Below are 27,267 nucleotides of genomic sequence, written 5' to 3' on the forward strand. Positions count from 1 at the left end.
TATGTAACCTCTTGAAGTTACAGAACTGTAGAAATGGAGAACAGATTAGTGCTTGCCAGGTGTTGAGAAATGGGGGTTTGGCAGAGAAAGGAAGTGGGTGTGGCTGTAAAAGGAGTAAATGAGCGATCCTTGTGATAATGGAAAAGGTCTGTATCTTGATTATATCAATGGCAATATTCTAGTAGTGATAATGTACTATAGTTTTGAAAGATGTTACTATTGGAGGAAATGGGGTATAGGGTACATGGGATCTCTATATTATTTCTTACAACTGTGTGTGAATCAACAATTAGCTCAATAAAAAGCTTAATTAAAATTAACTAATGCTATAGGAAAACAAAGTAGAACAGGTTAAGGGGACATGGGAATTCTAGATTTGCGTGGAGGGGGTATGATTTTAGAGTGGTCAGAGTATGTCTAATTGACATTTGAACAGGTTTGGAAGTTAACTGCATGCCTGTCTAGGAGAAAAACCATTCAGCTAGAAGGACTAGCCACTATAATCAGTAGCTTGATTTAAGGATTTATAATTAACTGCTTGTATGTTGTCTGCCCCTAGGATCTAAGACTCTTGAAGACTAAGTTTATGTCTTACTTGCATCTACATATCTAATAGTTAGCTGGGCACATAAATATAGAGTAAATTCCTTAATTCTGTTCTAAAACACAACCTTGTTTTTTATTATATAGATCAAACTCTTCCAATTTTCTTCTTAGAATTTTATTTATAATATAACAAGTAGGATTACCCATATAACTTTGTTGTTGTTCAGGCATATTCCATCACAGAAACAAATATTTTTGCTCTTGGTCAATCAAAGATATGTGTACTAAGAGCAAAGGGGGCAAACCACTTCTGTTCCCTTTATTTTTCCTTTAATTTCACAGAATATGATTTAGATAGATGCTGAGAAATATTTTATTTGTTCTCTCTCCTTTCCTTTTTTTCCCCCCTTGTCTCCTTCTCATAGTGTGCCAGTTTCATATTGCTGCCATGTTTGTACCCAAATATTGTGAGAATCTTCTCCCTTTATTGCTGTTTATCCCATATTTCAGAGTGGAACACCTCCAAGGGAAAGGCAAACACACTTTTTTAAAAAATTCATTTATTTTTTATTAACATATAGTGTATTATTTGTTTCAGAGGTACAGGTCTGTGATTCATCAGTCTTACATATTTCACAGCGCTCACCATAGCACATACCCTCCCCAGTGTCTATACTCCAGCTACCCATCCCTCCCATTCCCCTCCACTCCAGCAAACCTCAGTTTGTTTCTTAAGATTATGAGTCTCTTATGGTTTGTCTTCCTCTCTGCTTTCTTTTTGTTTCATTTTTTTCCTCTCCCTATGATCTGCTGCCTTTTTCTCAAATTCCACATGTCAGTAAGATCATATAACTGTCTTTCTCTGATTGACTTATTTCACTTAGCATAACACCCCCTAGCTGCATCCATGTTGTTGCAGATGGCAAGATTTCATTTTTTGTTGGCTGTGTAATATTCTATTGTATATATATATACACCACATTTTCTTTATCAATTCATCTGTCGATGGACATAAGGCTCTTTCCATAATTTGGCTATTGTGGACATTGCTGCTGTTAACATTGGGGCGCACATGCCCCTTTGGACTACTACAATTGCATCTTTGGGGTAAATACCCAGTAGTGGAATTGCTGGGTCATAGGGTAGCTCTATTTTCAACTTTTTGAGGAACCTCCATACTGTTTTCCAGAGTGCCTACACCAGCTTGCATTCCCATCAACATCCTTTCTCCACATCCTTGCCAACATCTTTCATTTACTGACTTGTTAATTTTAGTTATTCTGACTGGTGTGAGTTGGTATCTCATTGTTTTCAGCATCACTCGGCATCAGGGAAATACAAACAGACCTCTTTTCTTTAAACTGATGGCCGTTTGTGGCCTAACTTCAATATGTTAGGCTTTTAGATACCCTACCCTTCACTAAGGAGTGAGGATGGGTTACAAAGGAATAGAATACCTGATCTTGTCATTCTTGATAATCATAATAGTTGAACGCTTTATGTCAGCATGTACTATGTACCAACTGCTGTGATAAGAACATGACATACATCATCTCTGTTAATCCTCAAGTACCCTTGTAAAGAAGAATACTATTATTGTTCCTACATATACAAATGAGGAAATGGAGATCCAGAGAGGCTGGGTGGCTTATTCAGAGTAATGGGGCCAGTAAATGGCAGAACTTGGACTTGAAAATCTGTATAATATAATAATATGGATAGGATATTATCTAGACTACTTTATCAGTTTGGATTCCTGCATGAAATTATAAAACCCACTCTAGCTAATTTAAGCATAACAGGAATTTATGAAAGGATATTAGGTAACTCATAGAATCTCTGAGCATGCCAGAGAGGTCCTAGATTTAGCTCTTTCCTTAGAGCTGATCACTTGCATCCAGCACACAAGTCTTTCCCCCTAACTTGTCACCTACTAATTAATAGTTACCAACCCTTTCAAAGAAGAGCATGAGGATAGGTAAGAGAACATCATGGAAAACATTGCCTTAATAAGGTTCTCTTGCACAGATGGGACGTCTGTGACTATACTCATTTCATGAAATTTCCTCACAGGACACTGGCTCCAACTGCTGGGGAATGGACTTTGAAAAGTGAAAGTCTGTGCTGATAAGTGATGTCACAGTTGGGCAAAGGAGTATGTGCAAATGAACCATGCAAAGCCCCAGTCACTAAAGTTGGGGTTTTACAGATGTGTTTTTATGGATCCTTATTTACCATGAATGTTTATATGGTAATTGGAGCACAAATTGTCTGTTAAAATAGTTATTTCAGCTTTCCCTTGACCATCGTAATCTTCTGGTAATCCCTCTTTTGGCCCTTTCCAGCTGTCTGCCCCTTATTCAGAGAAAGGCCAGCTTCCCCTTTGCTGCTGTAAGTGAGGGCTGAGCCTTAATGTGTGGCCACTTACATAGCTTCTCAGCTTTCTAGTCAAAAAAGAGGCCAGATCACTATATATGGTCACTGACTTCTCCATTGTGGAGATCAACTCTGTCCACTCCCAGAGCAGATGTTCCCAGTAACAATGATATAAATAATAGTAATTTCTGGATACTGAGTACTTGGTATGTGCCAGGAACTATACTAAATGCTTTATCTGCCTTGGTCCATTTACTCCTCACAGGAAGTGTATAACATATAGATGCTATTATTATGATCAGCTTACAAATGAGGGATTAGAAGAGGGGAAAAAATTTGCCTAAGGGCACCTAGTTTGAGCACCTAGTTGTGCCAGGATTTAGACTCAAGTGTGTAGGAGTACAGAGCCTGTGCACTTAACTATCATGCCAGACTGCCTCCCTTGACCAGAATTCTTGTGTGTTGACTTTGAGGCAATGTCATCCAAATATTCTCCTGGCAGCTGGATGTAGCTGCTTGCAGTGGGAAAGGCAAATTCTTCTGAGAAGTGGATGAACATTGTACTCCAGAGGAGACTCTTGTCTGCCTGAATTGCTTGTGCCCCTGGGGCTCAAAGAAGAGGCTATAATTATTTAGGTTGAGAATTCACTTGGTTCAAAACAAAATTTTTATGGATAGAGTTTTCACTATTTTTAGTTCAATCTGGTTTTTATGGGAAGTTTAATCTAATTTAATTCAATTATATGAAATGTTAGTAAAAGATGTTCTGGAAGTTAGAATGGAACATGTAACCCAAGGGAGGTGGGTATGTCATTAGGAATAAAATGTCTGACTATGAGAGCTGTTAAACACTGGGCCATTATGTAATTTCTGGAAAATTCTGAGGACCAGCTATATTTCTGTCTCCCAGAGGTGGTTGAGGTGTGAGATTCTCTGAGGAGGGCTTCACATTTCCCTGTATCTCTTATTTTTAATAAATTTATAGTATTGTGTCAATTCAGGCCCCCTGAGATGCAGACACCAAGAGAGGACTTAGGCCTGCACAACTTTTATCTAATCCCATGAAGAGTAAGGGGGAAAGGAACAGGGGTGGGCAGGGAGAGCTTGCAGATGGAGATGCAGAGCTGACACTTGGGAAGGTTGTAGGAGAGGAGAAGAAAATTGGGCAGGAAGAGCTTCAGACCACAGTGCAGTTCTGAGAACGTCTTGGCCAGGCTGATGGGGAGCATTCATGCAAAAGTTCCCCATTAGAGAAATCCTGTGTTGGGGGAATGGCCTAGCTCTGCTGCACCTTCTGTGCTCAGTCATTGCCTGGGAGCAGCACAGGAATCAGAGGATGGGGGTGGGGTGCGTAGCATGGCCTCAGAATGAATGCTGCGGTGGATCTAAAGGTATGGCAGCTGGAGGCTGTCAGACATCTATGTTTCTAACAGTGGGTTCTCTTGAAGGGAGAGCTGAACAGGGTATCTCTGTGTCTGCCACAGTTACGTACTGCCTTGCCAAACTGGAGTACTTTCCTAAAATTTACTGCTAGTGTCAAGTGAACCAAGAAAACTTTCCATTTCAGTGGTATTTTCTCCTAAAAGTAAATCCCCTGGCAGCAAACTGCATTGTCTATAAAAATCTCTTCATCCCTTCTTTTCTGGAAACCATATCCAGCTATTCTGGCCTTTTATTTTTATTTTTTTCTGGAATCTCTTAAAGCTTTGCCATTTTGTATCTAATAATTTCTCTAAATGGTTTATTCTGATGTGAATAGAAAGAACACTTCTATATATATATTCTTCACTTTCATTTTCCGTAAGTATTGATTAACCTAAAAGATTAAGAATTTTTTCTCTTGAATATATTTAAAATTTGTTCGCTGTTGTTAGTTCAGTTGACTCATTCTCACTTCCTCGGATTATTTTCATAGCTTTCCATCTGTTCTCTCTGCTTCTGTCTTGTCGACAGTCAGGTCACCTTCTATACAGGTACAAAAACAAATCTAACCTTTTTAGAAAGCTTTAATGACTTACTAGCACTTAGAGGGGAAAAGAAAACTCAAGCTCCGTACCATGGCAAGTGAAGCAATTCATAACTTACTCCTGCCTATCTTGCTAGCCCATCTCCTTCTGTTCTCCTCCCCCAAGTGCTTTCTTTTCAAGTGCTATGCAATCAATTATAGTTCTGCACACTGCCTGCTCCTTTGTCTAGACTGTACTCTTTCGTGTCTACTTGACACACTGGTACCTAAAAATCTGGTCAGGTATCACATTCTCTTTGAAGGTTTTCCTGATTTCTGTTCAGAATTGATCACTTCATCTTTTGTATTTCTGTTGAGTCTCCTACCAGTCCGTAACTGCAAACTCCATGTTTGTGTTGTAATTATTTGTACCTTTCCCTCAAGGGTCCAGGTTGTGTCTTATTTTTCTTTATATCCCTTGCACCTCGCACAGGGCTTGGCCCATGAAAGGTGCTCAATGAATGTTGGTGAACTGAACCAAAATTGAGGTACATTCTTTGTATTGGCCACAGTGTTTTCCACAGAGTCTCCCTGAACAAATATTTACGAAATGGGATGTAAGTGAATAAAATGAAAATGCATTTAGGGAATGGGAAACATCAGTTTCAGTATTCATTGAGTGGACTTGATGATGTTGCATCTTACCGTTTTTGTTAGTTGACAGCCTTACATGCCTCACTGTGGGGTCAGCACCATTCATATGTGTACATAACTGTGTACATAACTGTACATAACCATTCATATGTGTACACCTATGTGTACATAACTGTGATAATGCATTAGGGTAAGAACTGAGGGCCTGAATTATCTGACAAGTATGGCCCTATTATGATATCATGTTATTTTCATATAATCTGTACCTGGACAATGGGCATTGCCATCAGAAAGACTAACAAAGAAGGAAATGAAACTTCCTTGCTAGGTGCCTACCAGAGTCCCTCCTTTACAAGTATTGCTAGATACTTATGTTCCTTCATTTTTTCCTTTCTTCATTCATTCACTCACTCATCTTTCAGCTTACAGTGATAAGTAAAAATAATCCCAGAGAAAAGAAGTTGTATATGCCAGTAACTGATGCTCATTTAGACACCAAACTAGGTGACTAATCCTCAAAAACAGCTCTATGAGGTAGAAACTATTATTTTCATTTTAATGATGAAGAACTGGATGCTCAGAGAAGTTAAGTGGAGGTGGGATCTGGAAGCAGGATATAGTGCTTTGCAATAGCCCTATTCCAGGATTGATTGCAGAATCATCTGTTTCATTATCATATCCACCTAATCACCTGAAGATTGCTCATGTAATATTTAGTGTTGAGTTTTTTTTTCCCACTCAGTCCAGGAATATGATGATACCAACTTCTAAATTAGATGGTGATACATAAAATAAAATTCTGAATCACCCTCGTATTTATTGAACAGCTCATGTATATAGTTAGAGCATTTGCAGTTTAGTCCTTATTTTGCCTACAAGAATTGTTTCTTTTTTTTTTTTTTTTAAATATTTTATTTATTTATTTGACAGACAGAGATCACAAGCAGGCAGAGAGGCAGGCGGAGAGAGAGGAGGAGGCAGGTGGAGAGAGAGGAGGAAGCAGGCTCCCTGCTGAGCAGAGAGCCCGATGCAGAGCTCGATCCCAGGACCCTGAGATCATGACCTGAGCTGAAGGCAGAGGCTTTTAACCCACTGAGCCATCCAGGCACCCCTCTTTTATTTTTTTTACAAGAATTTTTTTTTACAAGTTTTATTAAAAATGCTGTTGATTCTTCAGATTCCTTCAGTTTTCAACCAGCTAATGGTAAATTGGTGGTGGGGAGGGTGTCTTCTTTTAAACTGACAATGATAAAATAGTCTTGGGTGGATCTGTATTTATGTAACATTTATAAATGGCTTCCTCCTTCCCTACAACCCCCCCACCAAAAAAGCAAGAATTGAAAAACCTGGCACAGTCTGGAATGGTTGCCAAGTCCCTATGTGAGGCTTTTATTTTGCTTTTAATAAAGACAGACCACAATATAGCCCAAGGGGAACTCCAGTCAGACCTATAGCAGCCTCATTTCCTCTCAGTAGGAGGCATGACGAGGAACCTTTCTGAGGATAGATGCTCTAGAGCTCCTCCTAGCAGTGCTGATGTGCAAAGAGCTGACTAAGCAGAGGACCAGGGCTGAGCTTTGTTTAGAGGCAGAGCCCAGGCCTATGTGTTAAGGCTAATCAGAATAGATGATCTGATTATCTCCTAGAATGTAAACATCCCAAAACTTAATGGTTCTATTTATGTTGAAAGATATCAAGAAACAAACTTTGTTATGTTATTTGGAATAAATCTGTGCAGATTGTAAGCAGAACCAGAAACTGTTTGAAGTTCCATGACAAGCCAGGGGCATACATGAATATGATAACTTTTCCTTTTTTGAAAACATTTGATTTTATCAGCTTGTTTACCTATCTGTCACAATAGAGCATAAAACCAAGAAATGCTTGCATAGACTGATATCTGAGAAATGTGTTCCTAGTAGCTGAGATGCAACAAGAGAGTCATATATCAGTTTTCTGCTTTTTGTAAATGCAGTAATAAATTAGTTCTTCAAAAATCACCTAACTGGTTGTCAAATAGAGTGTGACAGTGGGCATATTTATAGCAAGGGGTAGACATTGTCTGTGTAACAAATTACACTCTTGCACCAGTATTTCATGCCCTATGCAGATAAATCAAAAGCAATTTGTCACATTCGTAAAAATTCCCTCCCATTAAGTTGTTAAACAAAGCAAATAATTGTGGTTCAGAGTTTTCTTTCTTTAATCCTCAACCAAAGGACACCATTTAGGCCTCTGACAAACCTGGGTGGTTATCACAGCCAGAGCAGAACTGGTTAAATCTTATTCTGCCTTCCAACAGGGAGCTAAAAGTAATTGCAAAATATTTCATCCCCCTTGGCTCTGTGTGTAGATTTAAAATTAAATTGGTTCTGGTTAGCAAGCTAGAACAGGGCAACTAAATTGAATTTTCTGAGGAATGTTGTGAATCCTATGTGGAAAAAAAAAAAAAAACAAAACCACACATACAAAGTTTGTATGTTTCCCTCTATCCTTTCTTTTGTGCTCTGCTCTCTCTTGTCCATTGTCGTCTTTCCATACTCTCCTCCCCGGTGGTAAGGCCAGCTTCGGTGGTATCTCACTTGGGGCTTTAAATGGGTTTGGACCCATGCATGTTTATCTGAAAGTTTCAGTCACTCCTTCTCATCATCCTTTCCAAATACTCTTCTCCCCAAGTGCAAATTGCTCCCTTTTTTTCTCTTCTCACACACTTTTCATGGAACGAGATTATTGTCAGCATTTTGTCGAGTTTGCACAGAAGAAAAGCAAACACAGAAGCACCAGAGCTGGGCATGTGAAGTCTTAGGCTGTTAATTATGTTTTGAAAGCACAATTACAGACTTTTGATTATGCTAACTTCCAGAGTAGATGATGACATTCTAAAGAAGAATCTAGAATTATCTTAGAACTAACTTTCTGTCTCCCGCTTTTCCTTTTTTTATCTTAACATCTATTTTCTTACTGTAAAACTAGTGCTTCCTCAATATTGAAGTTATGGAAGACTCAGGAAAGTATATAGAAAATATAAAAATTATATGAAAGTTTATGAAGGTAAATAGAAATATATGAAAAAAATGGTCTTACCATTAAAGACAAAAACAAGGAATAATTTAACATGTTTTATGTGCATATTACTTTGTATATTGTTGAGATTATACAGTGTATGTATATATATACACTTTTGGATATTGTATATTTTATATATATATACACACACATACAGACACACTGTATATATATATGTATATATATACACACACACACACTGTATATATATACATATATATATATGTATATATATACACACACTTTTGCATCTTGCTTTCCCCTTGGAAAATTTTGCTTTTTTCTTAAATTCATCTTTGGTGTAGGGGCCTGGCCTTGGTATAGAGTCTACCTCATACCTCCTTTCCAATGTTCAGCTAGCAGGGTATCTGGAATGTGGTAAAATCAGCTTCAGTTTGGCAACAGATGGATGTCCATCTATCTTCTTAGCACTTCTCCCTTCATTCTTAAGTGTAGAGGGCAGGTATCTTAGTGCTGCCACATTTCAAATTTCTTGGCTTCCATCAGGGTGCTTTTTCTTTCATGGGACCTGAGCTACTTATTAAACATTATTCAGTATGTAAGGAGATACTATGTCAAAAACACATCTGATATTGCAGCATGTTACTAAGTGTGGCTGCCCCGGATTAAAAGTGTTTGCTATTTGGCCTTTAGACAACATATTGGAGCAATCTTGACTTTTATTTTATAGTTGCTTACAGGAAAATAAATGCTCCAACTGATACTAAGTTGTTTGGATTTGAGAAATTCATAGTGGTTTTTGTTTTGTTTTGCATCTTTTTTCTTTTTTAAAGATTTATTTGTTTATTTGAGTGAGAAAGAGAGCTTGCATGCAAGTTGGGTGAGAAGCAGAGGGAGAGGGAGAGGGAAAGAAGCAGACTCCCTGCTGAGACTGGAGCCCGACCTCTACCCTGAGATCACGACCTGAGCCAAAACCAAGAGTTGGACACTCAACTGACTGGGCTACCCAGGTGCCGTTTTTTTGCATCTTATTTTTGTTGTAGCAATAGCAGTAGATAACACAATGCTTAAATCCTCCATTTTCAGCAACTAAAATTTAATTACCCTCATTGGTCTTATGAGAAAGAGAAAAAAATGATCTGTTTGCTTTATTCCCCCCTATTATTTGTGGATTGGATGCTCTGCATGTCATTCAGTAAGGTACTTGCTTTTATTAAGGAGCCAACCTATTCTTTCTAAGTTCTTAAATACTTCCCTTTCAAGAAATCTGTCAACATTTTTTGAAGATCCATCTCAGATGCTTCCAGTGAGAGCTTTAATTGCATTTTAGTTGCTGTGATCCAGGTATTTCCAAGCCATGGTGAGTGGGCCACATCCCCTGGCACTTTCAGTGGTGTTTGGATTTCTCATTTGGGAAAATTTTAGATCAATTTTTCTCATCTTTAGGGTGGTCATCTTTAGGGTGGTGTTTTCTAATATTTCAGAAGAAAACCAAAAACCGGCATATTTCAGTCTTGTCTGAGGCCAGTTCTTTTCCCAAGGATTGTTGGTTCCTGCTTCACCTCCACACTGTACAAACTAAAGATGCCAGAAGAGATTATAGAGATTTATATGTAGTTTACTTCATTACATGAATATAGATTACAAATGATTTTGTCCTGAAGTCCATCTCAGCAGTTCTCCCATTAAAGCAGATAAATAATTTAAGATGGTGATTGATTTCCCGTATGTACAGTGCTCCAGTTGCCAGGATAGGGACTTTGGTCATTTCGGTTTGGTTGTAGGACTTCTCAAGATTTCACTATACAGAGATAGGGTCCTTTTAGCATTTTACAGCTGGTGTTGTTGCTAATTAGATTATAACTCTGCCTTGGATATATATTACTTAATACAATTCTCTAATATATTTCTTTCAAATATCTCAAATCTTTGAATAGATAATATTAACCAATGAAGTAGAGGGCAATATAAGAAAGAAGAGATGCCTAAATGCACACCAGTGGCATTGCTAGAGGATTCTGTTGTACTAGACATGGTGTCTAGCTGAAGCAGATGTTAGCAGTTCAGTGGATTGGTATTAGACATGTTTATTACAGAGAACAAAATAGTTGCTAAATATAGTACTTTTCTCTCTCCTTGCATCTTCCTTACTCCACATCCAATCAGTGCCCTAATCCTGTTGGTGGTGATCTGTCTCCCTAACCTCAATACCACTGTACTATCAGTGTATTTGTCACTATCATTTACTACCTTATATGTATCTGGATTAATTTTCACAATAACAATTCTGCAAAGGTATTATCTGTATTTTACAGAAGAGGAAAGAGCTTTGGAGAGATTATGTAATTTTTCCTGGTTAAACAACTTGTACGTGATAAAGCTGGTTTTAAGCCCATATCTATCTGGCTTCAAAACTACTTCATCCATTACCTTCTCTATTTACAACAGCCTCTTAATTTTCCTGCTTCTACCTCCATTTCATTTTCAGTTCCTACCAGTCCTTTTTTGCAGTACTGCGATATTAATATTAAAGTATAGAAACATCATTGTACCCCCAACTGCCTAAACAATGAAATCTAATCCTCTTGGCTAAACCTCTTCAAACCTCTGGTCCCTGGATCCTTACTTCATCTCTGGCTATTCTTCCACTCACTCCCTGTCTGCCTACTTCCCAGTTCCTTGCGTTTCAGCTGCTTATGCTTCATGCTAGTTGGCATTATCTGAGTGTTCCTTACTCTTTTTTTAAGATTTTATTTATTTATTTGAGAGAGAGACAGTGAGAGAGAACACAAGAGGGGAGAAGGTCACAGGGAGAATCAGACTCCCTGTGGCTCTGGGAGCCCGATGCAGGACTCAATCCTGGGACTCCAGGATCATGACCGGAGCCAAAGGCAGTCGCTCAACCAGCTGAGCCACCCAGGAGCCCTGAATGTTCCCTACTTTTTAACATTCTTATGCTATTTCAGTTGCCTAGAACACATTCTGCCTCCCCCCTCTTAGTCTGTGAATTTCTATTCATCTTCTTAGACCGGACCCCAGTGTTACTTCCTTTGTGAGCTCTCTCCCAACTTTTGCAGGCAGAATTAGTTACTCTGACCTCTGTACTTCTGCTATACAAAGAATCTTAATTGTTTATGTGCCTATTTCGCCCTCCCAAGCCAGTGAACTCCTTAAGAGCAGAAGCCAAGTCTTATTCTCTGTACTCTCCTGTAGCTCCTAGCAAACAGTTTGACAATGGGCACTAATTAACATGCTGCTCCTAGAAAACTAGGAACCATGTCATGTCTTAGTCAAAGAGACACAATTCAAAGACTAAAGCAACAGTTGTCAAAGTCCTCTTTCCCCTCCAAACCACTTCTATTATCAACAGAATTTGTTTAGTGGAAAAATCACTGGGTATGATCAGTGGATCTGGGTTCAAGGTCTCTGTTGTGTGTCATCCTGATTCTTAAATGTTGTATGCTATGTAGAAGCACTTTGCAAGCTCCAAAGCAGTACACTGGCATTGAGTGATGAATTGTTCCTTTGGGCCTGTTCTTAGGTTTACATTAACATTGTCCCTTCCTGCCTCTGAAGTATTCTGTCTCTGGGAAGATATTGCTGCTGGATTTTTTAACAAAATATATTTTGTTGTTAAATATATCATACAAACTAAAAAGTGATGAAAACATATATGTACAGTTTAAAAATAATTATACATAAAACATCATATAGCTAGCAAGAAACAGAACATTGCTGGCACTCCCTGAAGTCCTTCCCATGCCATCCTCCACATATTATTTTGTTGATTTTTCACACTTTTAGCACTGGTCTCTTTATTCCTTTTAGTAGAAACTTCTTTTTTCTCGTATCTAAAAACTTTTTTTTTTTTTCCTCATGACTAAGAACCCTTCTTGGATCTGATGCTGTACTAAAGACACTGCATCTGGTAATGGAAATCTTTATCTAATAGAGCAGCCCCATCTCATTGCCTCAGCTCATCTTTGGTTACCATGACTGCTAGCTAGTTCCCTCCCACACCTGTCAGCCTCTTTCCTTGATCCCTGAGAAGGTGATGGTCCCTAAATGCCCTTTCTTGTAGCTGCATTACATCAATATAGATGTTTGCCCATGTTATTAAAATTCTTCATCAAGGGGATCCTGGGTGGCTCAGTGGGTTAAAGCCTCTGCCTTCAGCTCAGGTCATGATTCCAGGGTCCTGGGATCGAGCCCATCGGGCTCTCTGCTCAGCAGGCAGCCTGCTTCCTCCTCTCTCTCTCTCTGCCTGCCTCTCTGCCTAATTGTGATCTCTGTCTGTCAAATAAATAGATAAATCTTAAAAAAAAATTCTTCATCAAAATCATCTTAATGGATGCCTAATATTCTGTCACATGGATATAATTTGCTAGATGATTCCTTTATGAATGGCATTTGTTTTTTGTTGTTTTTTAATTTTATAAGCAGTATAAATCAGTAAACATCTTTGTATGTAAGTTTTTGTCTGTATTTCATTGTCTATATTTCATTTAGACTTAGGCTAAATTCCCCAAAATGAAATTATTGAATTAAAAGACATGCATTTCAAAATACAACTTTTTTTTTTCTGATTATGGAGGTATAATATACTTTTTACTGGTATTTTTAAAATATAGAAAAGAATAAAGAATATTACAAAAGTTACCTGTATCAGTTAGTGATTAACAAATTAACTGCAAAATGTGAATTAACACATTACTAGTTAATTTCAGTCTCAGAGAAGAATGAATTAGGCCTCTCTTATATGACTCTCCTCAAAGCATCAGGGACCCTGAAAAGTTCTTTGTGGCTCCATCATTTTGTGCTTTCCAAGTCAGCTTGGAGTCACAGCTGATCGACAAGATGGAAAGGTAAGTGCGTAAGATCACACATAAATTTAGGGCTGGAATTGACATATCTCTCCAGCCTATATTCCATTGCCTGAACTCAGTTACATGGCCAAGAGAGCCACATGAGTACAAGGAAGAGGGTCTTCAGGGCAGAAAATTTGTCTTTTTGTGCCATGAGGAAAATGAAATGGCTTAGAGGATATACAGCTTGGATGATATATGTTTATATATGGGAGATATATATCTCCCATAGTCCTCTATCTTCCAGGAGTAACCCCTGGTAGTGTGTGATATGGTCTGTATATGTCCTCCCCCAAATTAATACGTTGAAAACCTAATGCCCAAATGGTAGAATTAGGAAATAGGGCCTTTGGGAAGTGATTGGGTCATGAAAGCTTTGCCCTAGATTATTGCTCTTATAAAAGAGACCCTGGAGGAATCCCTTGCCTCTTCCACCATGTGAGGATACAAAGAGAAGTTGGTAGTCTGCTATACAGAAGAAAGGGCTTCACAGAACTTGACCATGCTGACACTGTGATCTTGGGGTTCCACCTTCCAGAACTGTAAATTGCTGTTGTTTATAAGCCATCCAGTTTACGTTTTTTTTTGTCATAGTAGCAGCCTAAATGGACTAAGATTGTAGGCTTAGATATATTTTCTTTTAATCTCTTTACAGAAATATACTGAATATTAAATAAAGTAGCAATTATTTTGCATATCTTATATCTGTTTCCTAACACCTTACAAGCATTTTAATGCCATTAAATATTGTAGCTTTGAATATTTTTGAAGCTCTTGATGTATGATGACGCACTGTTTTTAAAAAATTTGGCACCAGCATGGTTTAAGATTGAACTGCGTGGTTCTTTATTGACTCATATCTTGCTCAATCTCTTTGGGCCTTGTTTCCTCATTTACCTACCTTATGTGGTTGTTGTGAATGTTTAACAGCTTAGTGCAGATAAAGATCTTAAAAATAGTGCCTAGCACAGAATAACTTTTCAGTAGATATTATCTATAATTATTATTGTATGCAGAGATTTGAACTCCCCAAGTCAACTATCAATCTTATGCTTTAACTTTGGTATCTTGGATATGTTTTTCTTTCCTTGTATTGGGTTTTCTAAGCACTTAAAAAAAAAAGATTTATGTATTTGAGAGAGAGAGAGTGAGTGTGTGAGTTGGGGGGTAGGAGTAGAAGGGGAAGGAGAGGGAGAGAATCTCAGGCAGGCTTGTGGCTGAATGTGGAGCCGATGTGGGGCTTGATTTCACCACCCTGAGATCATGACCTCAGTTAAAACCAAGAGTCAGACACTTAACCAACTGAGCCACCCAGGCACCCCATATTTTTATGGGCACTTTTTAAGTAATTTTTTTATTTACAAAATAGGCTAGTCTCTGTCAATAAGCTTAACTACAGTGGTGAGATTTTCAATAAATACTGAATGGCTGTTAAGCATATAGGAAGGGAAAGGAAATTGTTTGTTGAACACCTACCATATATCAGACACGATTTTTTACTTTTATACTGGATTTCATGTAATTCTCCCAGCAACCCTTTAAAGCAGGTATTATAATCTAGGTTGATTAGATAAGGAAGTTGACATTCATACAACTAATCCAAGATCACAAATGCTAGTGTAGTAGGGTCAGAATTTAAACCTAGGTCTGTCTCCCATCAAAGTCTCTCTACTATTCTGTGGTGTCTTCTATTTATACTGTTATCCTTGTTGCACTTGTGGTATGTTAACATGGAATAATGTGCAGTCGTTAGGCCAAGCGGTATCAGAGCAATTATAGTGACGATTTTTAAGCACCCAGAAAAGAAATCTGAAGCACATTAGAGAATCCTTTAAGGTTGAGAGCTTGCTCCTTTACTCTTCCATCCTTTTTTTTTTCTTTTACATTTTTCAATTAAGAATCAGAAGAACTTGGGGGCACCTGGGTAGCTCAGTGGGTTAAGCCTTGCCTTCAGCCTAGGTCATGATCCCAGGGTCCTGGGATCGAGCCCTGCATTGGGCTCTTCGCTCAGGGAGGAGCCTGCTTCCTCCTCTTTCTCTCTGCCTGCCTCTGTGCCTACTTGTGATCTCTGTCTGTCAAATAAATAAATAAATAATCTTAAAAAAAAAAGAATCAGAAGAACTCTTCACCTTAGTTTATAAACATTCAAATAATATGCCAGCATTAAAAACAAGGGAGAATATTATACCTTCTTATTCTGAGTATATTGGCTACATTGCCCTGAGACATCAGCTGTGAATGTATATCAAAACACAAATCCAACTCCCCATCAAAATTTCATATATTAATGACGTGCCTTGCTGGCCATTTAAAACTCAGTCTGGACTGATGGAGAAACTTGGGAAAGTTTGAATACAATTGAACATATTTAACTCCTTTTTCAATGTCAATGTCATCGGCTGTGCTCTCAGTTTTACTTCCGCCACCCTGGTTGGGGTCTCTATACGCTGACTCGTGACTGCAATGATAGCTGTCTGATAGGTTTCCTTGCCTCTGATCTTTTTTCCTTTTATTCCAGCTCCACAAGTTTGTGGACCAAATCTGGCCTCTGGCCTGTTTCATTGTCCTGAGAGTTAAGAATAGTTTTTACGGGGGTGCCTGGGTGGCTCAGTTGGTTAAGCCTCTGCCTTTGGCTCAGGTCATGATCTCAGGGATCTCAGGGTTCTGGGATTGAGCCCCACATTGGGCTCTCTGCTCAGCAGAGAGCCTACTTCCCCCGCCCCACTCTGCCTGCCTCTCTGCCTACTTATGATCTCTGTCAAATAAATAAATAAAATCTTAAAAAAAAGAATAGTTTTTACATTTTTAAAGGATTGGGAATAATAATAAGAAGATGATGATGGTGATGTGACAATCCTGATGGTCAAAAATATTGACTACCTGGCCTTTCACAGAAAGTTTGTTGACACTTAATCTAGATTATTTCTGGCAGGTGAATCCAAGGGAAAATCCCTCACAGAGACAGCAGGGTATATGACACAAGGTAATGAATACTAACTCTTGATTGTGGAGTCTTGGGTTCTAGTCCCAGACCAAACTTCCTCTATTTGTATCCTCACTTAGAAAGGGAAGTGAAATGATATGATCTTTAAATTCTTGTTTTGACATTCTAACATTTGGTTTAAAAATTTTTTAATTATATAAGAAATTCATGTATATGAGAAATATATAAAGCACTATAGAATATATGTGTGCATGTGCATGTATCTTAAGGTCTAGGGGAAACTTCAAGCTTTTTATACACACGTATATACATATACATATAAATATGTATCTACAGTTTTTTTTTTTCTGACTCAACAGTACATTGCAGATATCCTTACTTGTCAGTGCATAAAATATTTTATTTTTAAAAATAGCAATGCTGTGGTCTGTTAACCTTCCAGGTGTGTGCCATGGCAAAGGGAAAATCTGCACTTGTGCCTTGAAATGAAAAACTTTGCAGAGCACTGATTGGGGTTATTCCCCAGCCTTCATAAAAAGATGGTGTTAAGTTATTCCATATGTATGAAAGTTATTCTTTCATTTTCAAAGACTTATCTTTCTCAAATATGTCATGCTTATTTTTGATCTTAATCATCTTTTTCTGTCTTGCTTGAATGACCTGCCTGCCATATTACCTCACATCTATCCTGATTCTACCAGCTTTTCAATGTTCATCTTTATCTCCAGGTCCCTTTCTTCCTGGGAACTTTCACATCCCATTGCCTAAGCCTAATTTACTCTGTTTTCAGAATTCCTACTCTGTTGATCACTGTTTTCTAGAAGTATGACTTGGCTTTTAACAGGACTACATGTAAGAACATTATTTCTGTCCTCAGTTTTTTCCAAATCCCTTACTCAGAGCAGCTCCTAGAAGTGAATAATACTGTTTAGTTTCTCAAAAGCTTGTAACATTCTGAAAAATTTTTATTCTGTTCAGAAAAAGTACAAAATCCTAGATTTCATTGATAAGAGTGTCCTCAGACAATCATTTGTTTTTCTGAATGCCTCTAGCCAAAAAAGAAATCATTATGTCTGTTTGACACAGATAGCTACAGAGGTCCCAAAGATTTTATGATTTGTCAAAGTCGACATCAAATAGTCATTCTTCCTTCTAGATTAGTGAAAATTAAGCATCTTCTCAGATTCTAACACAGAACACAGTTATATACACAAAGAGGCAGTAATTTGGAGCGTGAGTTTTAGAGTCAGAAAGACCTGGATTTGAGTCCCTCCTTCATCCTTCTTAGCTATATAACTCTAGACAAGTTACTTTTTTTTCCCTGATTTTTTCTTTGTTAACATATAATGTGTTATTAGCCCCAGGGGACCAGGTATGTGAATCATCAGGCTTACACATTTCACAGCACTCACCATATCACATACCCTCCCGAATGTCCATAACTCAAGCATCCTCTCCATACCTCCATCCCCCTGGCAACCCTCAGTTTGTTTTGTGAGATTAAGAGTCTCTTATAGTTTGTCTCCCTCCCGATCCCATCTTGCTTCATTGTTCCCTTCCTTCCCCTCCAAAATCCCTACATTGCCTCTCAAATTCCTCATATCAGGGAGATAGTATGATAATTGTTTTTCTCTGATTGACTTATTTCGCTCAGCATAATACCCTCTAGTTCCAGCCATGTCATTGCAAATGGCAAGATTTCATTTTTTGATGGCTGCATAGTATTCCATTGTATATATATATACCACATCTTCCTTATCCATTCATCTGTTGATGGACATCCAACTTCCCTAGTTTGGTTATTGTGGACATTGCTGCTATAAACATTTGTGTGTATGTGCCCCTTCAGATCACTACGTTTGTATCTTTAGGGTAAATACCCAGCAGTGCAATTGCTGGATCATAGGGTAGCTCTATTTTCAACTTTTTGAGGAACTTCCATGCTCTTTTCCAGAATGGCTTCACCAGCTTGCATTCCCACCAATAGTGTAGGAGGGTTCCCCTTTCTCCGCATCCTTGCCAACATCTGTCGTTTCCTGACTTGTTAATTTTAGCCATTCTGACTGGCGTGAGGTGGTATCTCATTGTGGTTTTGATTTGTATTTCCCTGATGCCGAATGATGTGGAGCACTTTTTCATGGGTCTGTTGACCATCTGGATGTCTTCTTTGCAGAAATGTCTGTTCATGTCCTGTGCCCATTTCTTGACTGGATTATTTGCTCTTTGGGTGTTGAGTTTGATGAGTTCTTTTTTTTTTTTTTTAAGATTTTATTTATTTATTTGACAGAGAGAGAGATCACAAGTAGGCAGAGAGGCAGGCAGAGAGAGAGGAGGAAGCAGGCTCCCCGCCAAGCAGAGAGCCCGATGCGGGGCTCGATCCCAGGACCCTGGAATCATGACCTGAGCTGAAGGCAGAGGCTTTAACCCACTGAGCCACCCAGGTGCCCCGAGTTTGATAAGTTCTTTATAGGTTTTTTATACTGGCCCTTTATCTGATATGTCCTTTGCGAATATCTTCTCCCATTCTGTCAGTTGTCTTTTGGTTTTGCTGACTGTTTCCTTTGCTGAGCAAAACCTTTTGATCTTGATGAAATCCCAGTAGTTCACTTTTGCCCTTGCTTCCCTTGCCTTTGGCAATGTTTCTAGGAAGAAGTTGCTGCCTGTGTTCTCCTCAAGGATTTTGATGGATTCCTTTCTCACACTGAGGTCTTTCATCCATTTGGAGTCTATTTTTGTGTGTGGTGTAAGGAAGTGGTCCAGTTTCATTTTTCTGCATTGGCTGTCCAATTTTCCCAACACCATTTGTTGAAGAGGCTGTCTTTTTTCCATTGGACATTCTTTCCTGCTTTGTCGAAGATGAGTTGACCATAGAGTGGAGGGTCTATTTCTGGGCTCTCTATTCTGTTCCATTGATCTATGTGTCTGTTTTTGTGCCAGGACCATACTGTCTTGATGATGATAGCTTTGTAATAGAGCTTGAAGTCTGGAATTGTGATGCCACGAACTTTGGCTTTCTTTTTCAACATTCTTCTGGCTATTTGAGGTCTTTTCTGGTTCCATATAAATTTTAGGATTATATGTTCCATTTCTTTGAAAAAAAAATGGATGGTATTTTGATAGGGATTGCAATAAACGTGTAGATTGCTTAAGGTAGCACAGACATTTTCATAATATTTGTTCTTCCAATCCTTGAGCGTGGAACATTTTTCCATTTCTTTGTGTCTTCCTCAATTTCTTTCATGAGTACCTAATAGCTTTCTGAGTACGGATTCTTTGCCTCTTTGGTTAGGTTTATTCCTAGGTATCTCATGGTTTTGGGTACAATTGTAAATGGGATGGACTCCTTAATTTCTCTTTCTTCTATCTTGTTGTTGGTGTATAGAAATGCAACTGACTTCTGTGCATTGATTTTATATCCTGACACTTTACTGAATTCCTGTACACGTTGTAGCAGATTTGGAGTGGGGTCTTTTGGATTTTCCACAAAAAGCATCAGATCATCTGCAAAGAGTGATGGTTTGACTTCTTCTTTGCCGATTTGGATGCCTTTAATTTCTTTTTGTTGTCTGATTGCTGAGGCTAGGACTTCTAGTACTATGTTGAAGAGCAGTGGTGATAATGGACATCCCTGCTGTGCTCCTGACCTTAGCGGGAAAGCTCTCAGTTTTTCTCCAGGGAGAAAGATACTCGTGGTGGGATTTTCATAGATGGCTTTGATGATACTGAGGTATGTACTCTCTATCCCTACACTTTGAAGAGTTTTGATCAAGAATGGTTGCTGTACTTTGTCATATGCTTTTTCAGCATCTATTGAGAGTATCATATGGTTCTTGTTCTTTCTTTTATTAGTGTATTGTATCACATTGATTGACTTGCGGGTGTTGAACCAACCTTGCAGGCCTGGAATAAATCCCACTTGGTCGTGGTGAATAATCCTTTTAATGTACTGTTGGATCCTATTGGCTAGTATTTTGGTGAGAATTTTCGCATCTGTGTTCATCAAAGATACTGGTCTGTAATTCTCTTTATTGAAGGGGTCTTTGTCTGGTTTTGGGATCAAGGTAATGCTGGCCTCATAAAATAAGTTTGGAAGTTTTCCTTCCATTTCTAGTTTTTGGAACAGTTGCAAGAGAATAGGTGTTAATTCTTCTTTAAATGTTTGGTAGAAAAAAGAAAAATAAATGTTTGGTAGAATACTCCTGGGAAGCCGTCTGGCCCTGAGCTCTTGTTTGTTGGGAGATTTTTGATGACTGCTTAAATCTCCTTACTGGTTATGGGTCTGTTCAGGTTTTCTATTTCTCTCTGGTTCGGTTGTGGTAGTTTATACATCTCTAAGAATGCATCCATTTCTTCCAGATTGTCAAATTTGCTGGCGTATAGTTGTTCATAATATGTTCTTATAATTGCTTGTATTTCTTTGGTGTTGGTTGTGATCTCTCCTCTTTCATTCATGATTTTCTTTATTTGGGTCCTTTCTCTTTTCTTTTTGATAAGTCTGGCCAGGGGTTTATCAATCTTATTAATTCTTTCCAAGAACAAGCTCCTAGTTTTGTTGATTTGTTCTGTTGTTTTTTTGGTTTCTATTTCATTGATTTCTGCTCTGATCTTTATGATTTCTCTTCTCCTGCTGGGTTTAGGCTTTCTTTTTTGTTCTTTCTCCAGCTCCTTTAGGTGTAGGGTTAGGTTGTGTATTTGAGACCTTTCTTGTTTCTTGAGAAAGGCTTGTACCGCTATATATTTTTCCTCTCAGGACCACCTTTGCTGTGTCCCACAGATTTTTTTTCTTTTTTCTTTTTTTTGAAGATTTTATTTATTTATTTGACAGACAAAGATCACAAGTAGGCAGAGAGGCAGGCACTGAGAGAGGAGGAAGCAAGCTCCCTGCCAAGCAGAGAGCCTGATGTGGGGTTCGATCCCAGGACCCTGGGACCATGACCTGAGCTGAAGGCAGAGGCTTTAACCCACTGAGCCACCCAGGCGCCCCTGTCCCACAGAATTTGAAGAGTTGTGTTTTCATTATCATTTGTTTCCATGAATTTTTTCATTTCTTCTTGAATTTCCTGGTCGACCCATTCATTCCTTAGTAAGATGCTCTTTAGCCTCCATGTATTTGGGTTCTTTCCAACTTTCCTCTTGTAATTGAGTTCTAGCTTCAGAGCATTATGGTCTGAAAATATGCAGGGAATGAACCCAGTCTTTTGGTACTGGTTGAGATATGATTTGTGAGCCAGGATGTAATCTATTCTGGAGAATGTTCCATGTGCACTAGAGAAGAATGTGTATTCTGTTGCTTTGGGATGGGTGTTCTGGATATATCTGTGAAGTCCATCTGGTCCAGTGTGTCATTTAAGGCCTTTATTTCCTTGTTGATCTTTTGCTTGGATGATCTGTCCATTTCAGTGAGGGGGGTGTTAAAGTCCCCTACTATTATTGTATTATTGTTGATGTGTTTCTTTGATTTTGTTATTAATTGATTTATGTAGTTGGCTGCTCCCATGTTAGGGGCCTAGGTATTTAAAATGGGTTAGATCTTCTTGTTGGACAGACCCTTCCTCATCTCTTGTTATAGTCTTGGGCTTAAAAGCTAATTGATCTGATAGAAGGATTGCCACCCCAGCTTTTTTTTTATGTCCATTAGCATGGTAAATTGTTTTCCACCCCCTCACTTTAAATCTGGGGGTGTCTTTGGGTCTAAAGTGAGTTTCTTGTAGACAGCATATTGATGTGTTTTGTTTTTTATCCATTCTGATACCCTGTGTCTTTTGATTGAGCCATTTAGCCCGTTTACATTCAGGGTAACTATTGAAAGGTACGAATTTAGTGCCATTGTATTGCCTGTAAGGTGATTGTTACTGTTTATTGTCTCTGTTCCTTTCTGGTCTACTATTTTTAGCCTCTCTCTTTGTTTAGAGGACCCCTTTCAATATTTCCTGTAGAGCTTGTTTGGTGTTTACAAATTCTTTTAGTTTTTGTTTGTCCTGGAAGCTTTTTATCTCTCCTTCTATTTTCAATGATAGCCTAGCTAGGTATAGTAGGATTGCCAGCATGTTTTTCTCATTTAGTGCTCTGAATATATCATGCCAGTTCTTTCTGGGCTGTCAGGTCTCTGTGGATAAGTCTGCTGCCAATCTAATTTTAAAGAATGAAAAAGTTATGTATATACAAAAATAAGGGTAAACACAATGAAGGGATGGAATATGACTGTAAAGGTATAAATTTAAAAAATTTCTATAGAAGGAGTTGATAAGTTCATTGGAAAAAGAAAGAAAAAGAAAGTGGAGAGAATTTGCTCTGTCTGGAGACTAGAACAAAGCCCTATGCTATATTTCGGGTATAATTTGATTTATTAGAAGAAATTGCATCCCAAAAATTCTTTGGAAGAAAAAACTGTATTTGTATACAAAACCAAAGTTAGATACAATGAAGGATAAAATATGACTATAATAATGTAGGTTTAAAAAGATTTTTTTATAGCAGTATTGTTAAGATAAACTGGTTAAAAAACGTTAGAGGAGGAAAGAGGGAAAGGTAAAAAAATTAGAATAAGAAAAAAAAATTTTAAAAATTCAACTTTGCAAGAGTAAGTAATCATTGGGAGAAAACCTTGAATTCCATGCTTTGCTTTCCCCTCCTCTGGAATTCTTCTGTTCTCCTTGATCAGTGAGTTTGGTCGTGGCTTGACATTCTTGCTGATCTTCTTGGGGAGGGGCCTGTTGCAGTGTTTGTCAAACGCCTTTGCCCAAGGCGGAATTGTGCCACCCTTACCAGGGGCTGGGCTAAGTAATCTGCTCGGGTTCACTCTCAGGAGCTTTTGTTCCCTAATTGCTTTCCATAGAGCTCTGGAGAACAGGAATGAGAATGGCAGCCTTCCAATTTCTGGCCAGGAGGAGGTGAGAGCTCAGGCCCCACTCCTCAGTGCGCCCTCAGAGAAAAGTGCTCATTCACTCCCGTCTCCCTGGTCTCTGGCCATGCTTGAGCTCACCTGGCCTGTGACTGAGCATTCCTGTCTTTGGCACATGCCCCATTTGGAGTCTCCAAACCCAGCAGATTGCTGCTGCTCTGTTCTTCAGGAGATGAAGGTGGGTCTCCCTGGATCTGCCACTCGTGGGGTCTTTGGTTGAAGAGCAGTGGTCTGACTGTGCTGGGGATCACAGTTTAAGGTAATCCTGATCTGAGAGCTTACTCCTTGGCTCCGTGTCTGATACCTGTGAGGTCTGCTACACTCAGACACCCCTGATCCTTCTCTGATCCTGCAGGACCTGAGACCATACTGCCCCTGTGAGGGCTCCATCTTCGCTTAGCTTCTGGAGCGATGTCCCTCAGTGGAGCAGACTTTTAAAAGTTCAAATTTTGTGCTCCATTCCTCCACCGCTTGCCAGGAGCCTGCCCCTCCCTGAGGTCTATCTTCCCGTGGCTTTAGATTCACTTCTCTGCAGGTCCTACCTTTCAGAAAGTGGTCCATTTTCTGTTTCTAGAATTGCTGCTCTTCTCTTCAGTCTCCTGTTTGTAGGTGTTTGGAATGGTTTGATAACTATCTAGCTGAACTCCTGTGACCTGATTTCATCTCACTCTGCTACTCTTCTGCCATCTTGACTCAAGTTACTTTATTTTTAATAAGCCTTGATTTCTTTATATGTAAGAAGGGCATAATAGTAGTCCTTCCTTATAGCATTGTTGTAAGAATTAAATACTTAAATATCCTATATGACATGCTGTATAGCTCCTAACTCAAATTATTATAAATGATATTAAGTGAATAAATTACCTCCATTAGCAAGTTGTTCTAATAGTCTAACACTTTTGATTATTGACAAATATCTTTATATCTAACCTATATTCTTTATACTCCAAGTTTATTTTCCATTCTGATGCTATTGGCTTTCTCTCTTTCCCCTGTCTCTGGAAGAAAAAATTTCAAAGAAAGGCCACTAAATGCAATGGGTAATAGTTGCTACCTTTGTGCATATAGGCTGCTGGATAGGAGTCATTGGGGCCTGAATATTTAAATGTTTCTCTAGGTTATTTAAATAAAATGATTCCTTTTCCTAAGTTTTAGTCTAGTGTTTTGTTTTGTTTTTTTTCCTTTCTTACCCCTCAGTTACTGGGATCCAATCAGAAGTACTTGTGGTACCATGATAATAGTATATTTTATGTTATTAGTGGTCTCTGTTTTCTTCCTGTCTCTTACATGTTCAGAGAAGTAAGAATTGGCAATACTGTATTAAATGTTAAAAAATTTTTGAAAATATTTTATATTTATATGTGATTAAAATTGAAATATAAGCACTTAAGAGTTGGGACATTGAAATATTAAATGTCAAATAATACTATTAACTCTTTTAATTTACAGAGTACTCTTTGAGGTTATAATTTAAATCATTTGCCTAATATAGATAATTTGGAGAGCCAGCTTACTCTTATATTTTAAAGATTTCTTTACTTTATATAGATTTGTTGGTTAACTTCTTCTTTAGCTTAGGAAGGGATAAAAGATGTGCAGAGAATCCACAGATTTTCCCAGAAGTCACCATTGTAAAGATAAGCAAATACTAAATCATGCAGAAAACACATTGTTCTTATGTCTGTGTGTGTAGCTGCTTTGGTCTTCATTTGTGGGAGATTTGAACTGCAATAGAACTTTGTGTTTAAATTATCCTAAGGACGCCTGGGTGGCTCAGTGGGCTAAAGCCTCTGCCTTTGGCTCAGGTCATGATCCCAGGGTCCTGGGATCGAGCCCCACATCAGGCTCTCTGCTCAGCGGGAAGCCTGCTTCCCCCCCACCCCTCGCCTGCCTCTCTGCCTACTTGTGATATCTGTCTGTCAAATAAATAAAATCTTTTAAATTATCCTAAGAGAGGGTATTGTGCTCACTGAGGTAACTTCATTTTCACTTTTTATAAGAAAATGCATGTTATTAATAATATTGTGTATGCTCATAGCTCTCACTAGAATTCCTCTTTACTTTCAAAGCCCTGCCTTCAAGGCTGTGTTTTCTATTACACACCTATGCTTTGTTCAAGCTTACTATTCATTTGGTTTTTGTCTTTTCCAACCATGTTCTAACACTTCTTCCGTGTTATTCTCCATCTCCTCAGTCAGTCTTGAAACCATTATGTTTCAAGCTATTTCCTTTCTTCCAGAAACTATTAAAATTCCATCTGTTCTTCTCAGTTTATAGGGAAATATTGTATTTATTATTTTTTTCTCAGACCCTAGAGCACATTACTAACTTTATCCTCATTAATTTACAAAGAAAGTTAGATAAAGCAATAATTATTTCTAAAATAATTGACATGATGGTATACCATAATATATAGTTTACAAAATATTTTCATATCATGTTTGCATTTAATTATCATGATAACCCATGATAATTACCACCCACCTCATGATAAATATCATGAGGTGGGTGGTATTTTCTTCATTTTACAATTAAAAAACTGGGACACAGGATAATTAAATGTCTTACTTAAGATTGCAAAGCTGTTAAACCTACTTCACTTAACTGAAGGTGTCTGACTCTAAGTTTATGGCAAAGTCTGTTCTCCCTGAACACTTTTACATGCTTCAAATTATGGTACATGTTGATTTATATCCTGATTATATGTTTACATATAACATGTATATGTTGCATATATAGATATATACATATATAGATATGTTTACATATCTAGACTGTAAACTTTTTGAGGGCAGGAACCACATCTTTTTTTTAACTTTTTATCTTGGGTACTTAACAGAATGTCTGACAAAATAGAACTACTCTGTAAATTTGTCAAGTGAGTGAGTGAAATCAGGAAAGCCTCAGAAAATTATTGTAGTTCAAGAACAAAGGTGAAATAAAACCCCAAAAGAAAATCTGAGGAGTTTCCCAGAAATACATAAAATTTTAAGGGCCTCTAACACAAGAAACAAGAGTCAGTGAGACCACTTCTGATCACAGTGCTAAGGGACACAGGGTAGAGAGAGACTAGATAAATTCTTTGACTTGATTTTTATTTTTTCAATAGCTTTATGAGGTATAATTCCCAAACCATATAATTCACCCATTTATACTATTCAATGACTTCTGGTATATTTACAAAGGTGTGCATCTATCACCACAATCAATTTTAGAACATTGTCACTACTCCAAAAAGAAAACCTGCATTCACTAGCTGTCATCTCCCAAACCCTCATCTTCCCCAGCCCTCGGGAACCACTAACCTTCTTTCTGTCTCTTATAGATTTACCTATTCTGGACATTTCATATAAATGGAATCATATAATATATGGTCTTTTGTGACTGTTTTTCTTCACTTAGCACAATGTATTCAAGTTTTATCCATATTGTAGCATGTATCAAAACTTCATTCCTTATGATGGCTGAATATTTTGTTATATGGATTTACCACGTCTGTTTATCCATCCATCAGTTGATGAATATTTAGGTTGTTTCCACCTTTTACTATTATGAATAATGCTATTATGCACATTGCATTCAAGTTTTTTAGGGCATATGATTTTATTTCTCTTGAGTATATATCTAAAACTGTCAGACATGTGGTTATCTGTATTTAAACATTTGAGGAACTATGAGACTGTTTTCCAAAGAGGCTTCACTGTTTTACACTTCCACCAGCAGTGTGTAAGAGTTTCAATTTCTTCATATCCTTGCCAACATGCGTTATTATTATCTTTTATTAGCCTTGTTTTCTGTACAAGGGACTAAGAAACTATGTGGAAAAGATTAAGGAAGAGAATCTTGCCATGTGTGAGTTTATAGGGTATAAACATGTAAGAAGAATCAAGACTATGGAGTATTTTTTCTGATATTTAAATAATTACTTAACTGTTGTTTATTTTCAACATTTTTAAAGGAAAATTTTATATGTAGAGCCAGGTTGACAGGATTTTACTGTGAACACACA

The 27,267-nt window shown here is 38.0% G+C and overlaps 1 protein-coding gene across 1 annotated transcript in view; it reads left to right on the forward strand.

The window, feature by feature from the left end:
* HPSE2 (heparanase 2 (inactive)) overlaps nt 1–27,267 on the forward strand; it is a 655,107-nt gene that overhangs the window by 214,994 nt on the left and 412,846 nt on the right. The gene's annotated exons all lie outside the window — the stretch shown is intronic.

The sequence above is a fragment of the Lontra canadensis genome, unplaced genomic scaffold, assembly GCF_010015895.1.
Source record: "Lontra canadensis isolate GAN:19392208 unplaced genomic scaffold, GSC_riverotter_1.0 scaffold3, whole genome shotgun sequence".
NCBI lineage: Eukaryota > Metazoa > Chordata > Mammalia > Carnivora > Mustelidae > Lontra > Lontra canadensis.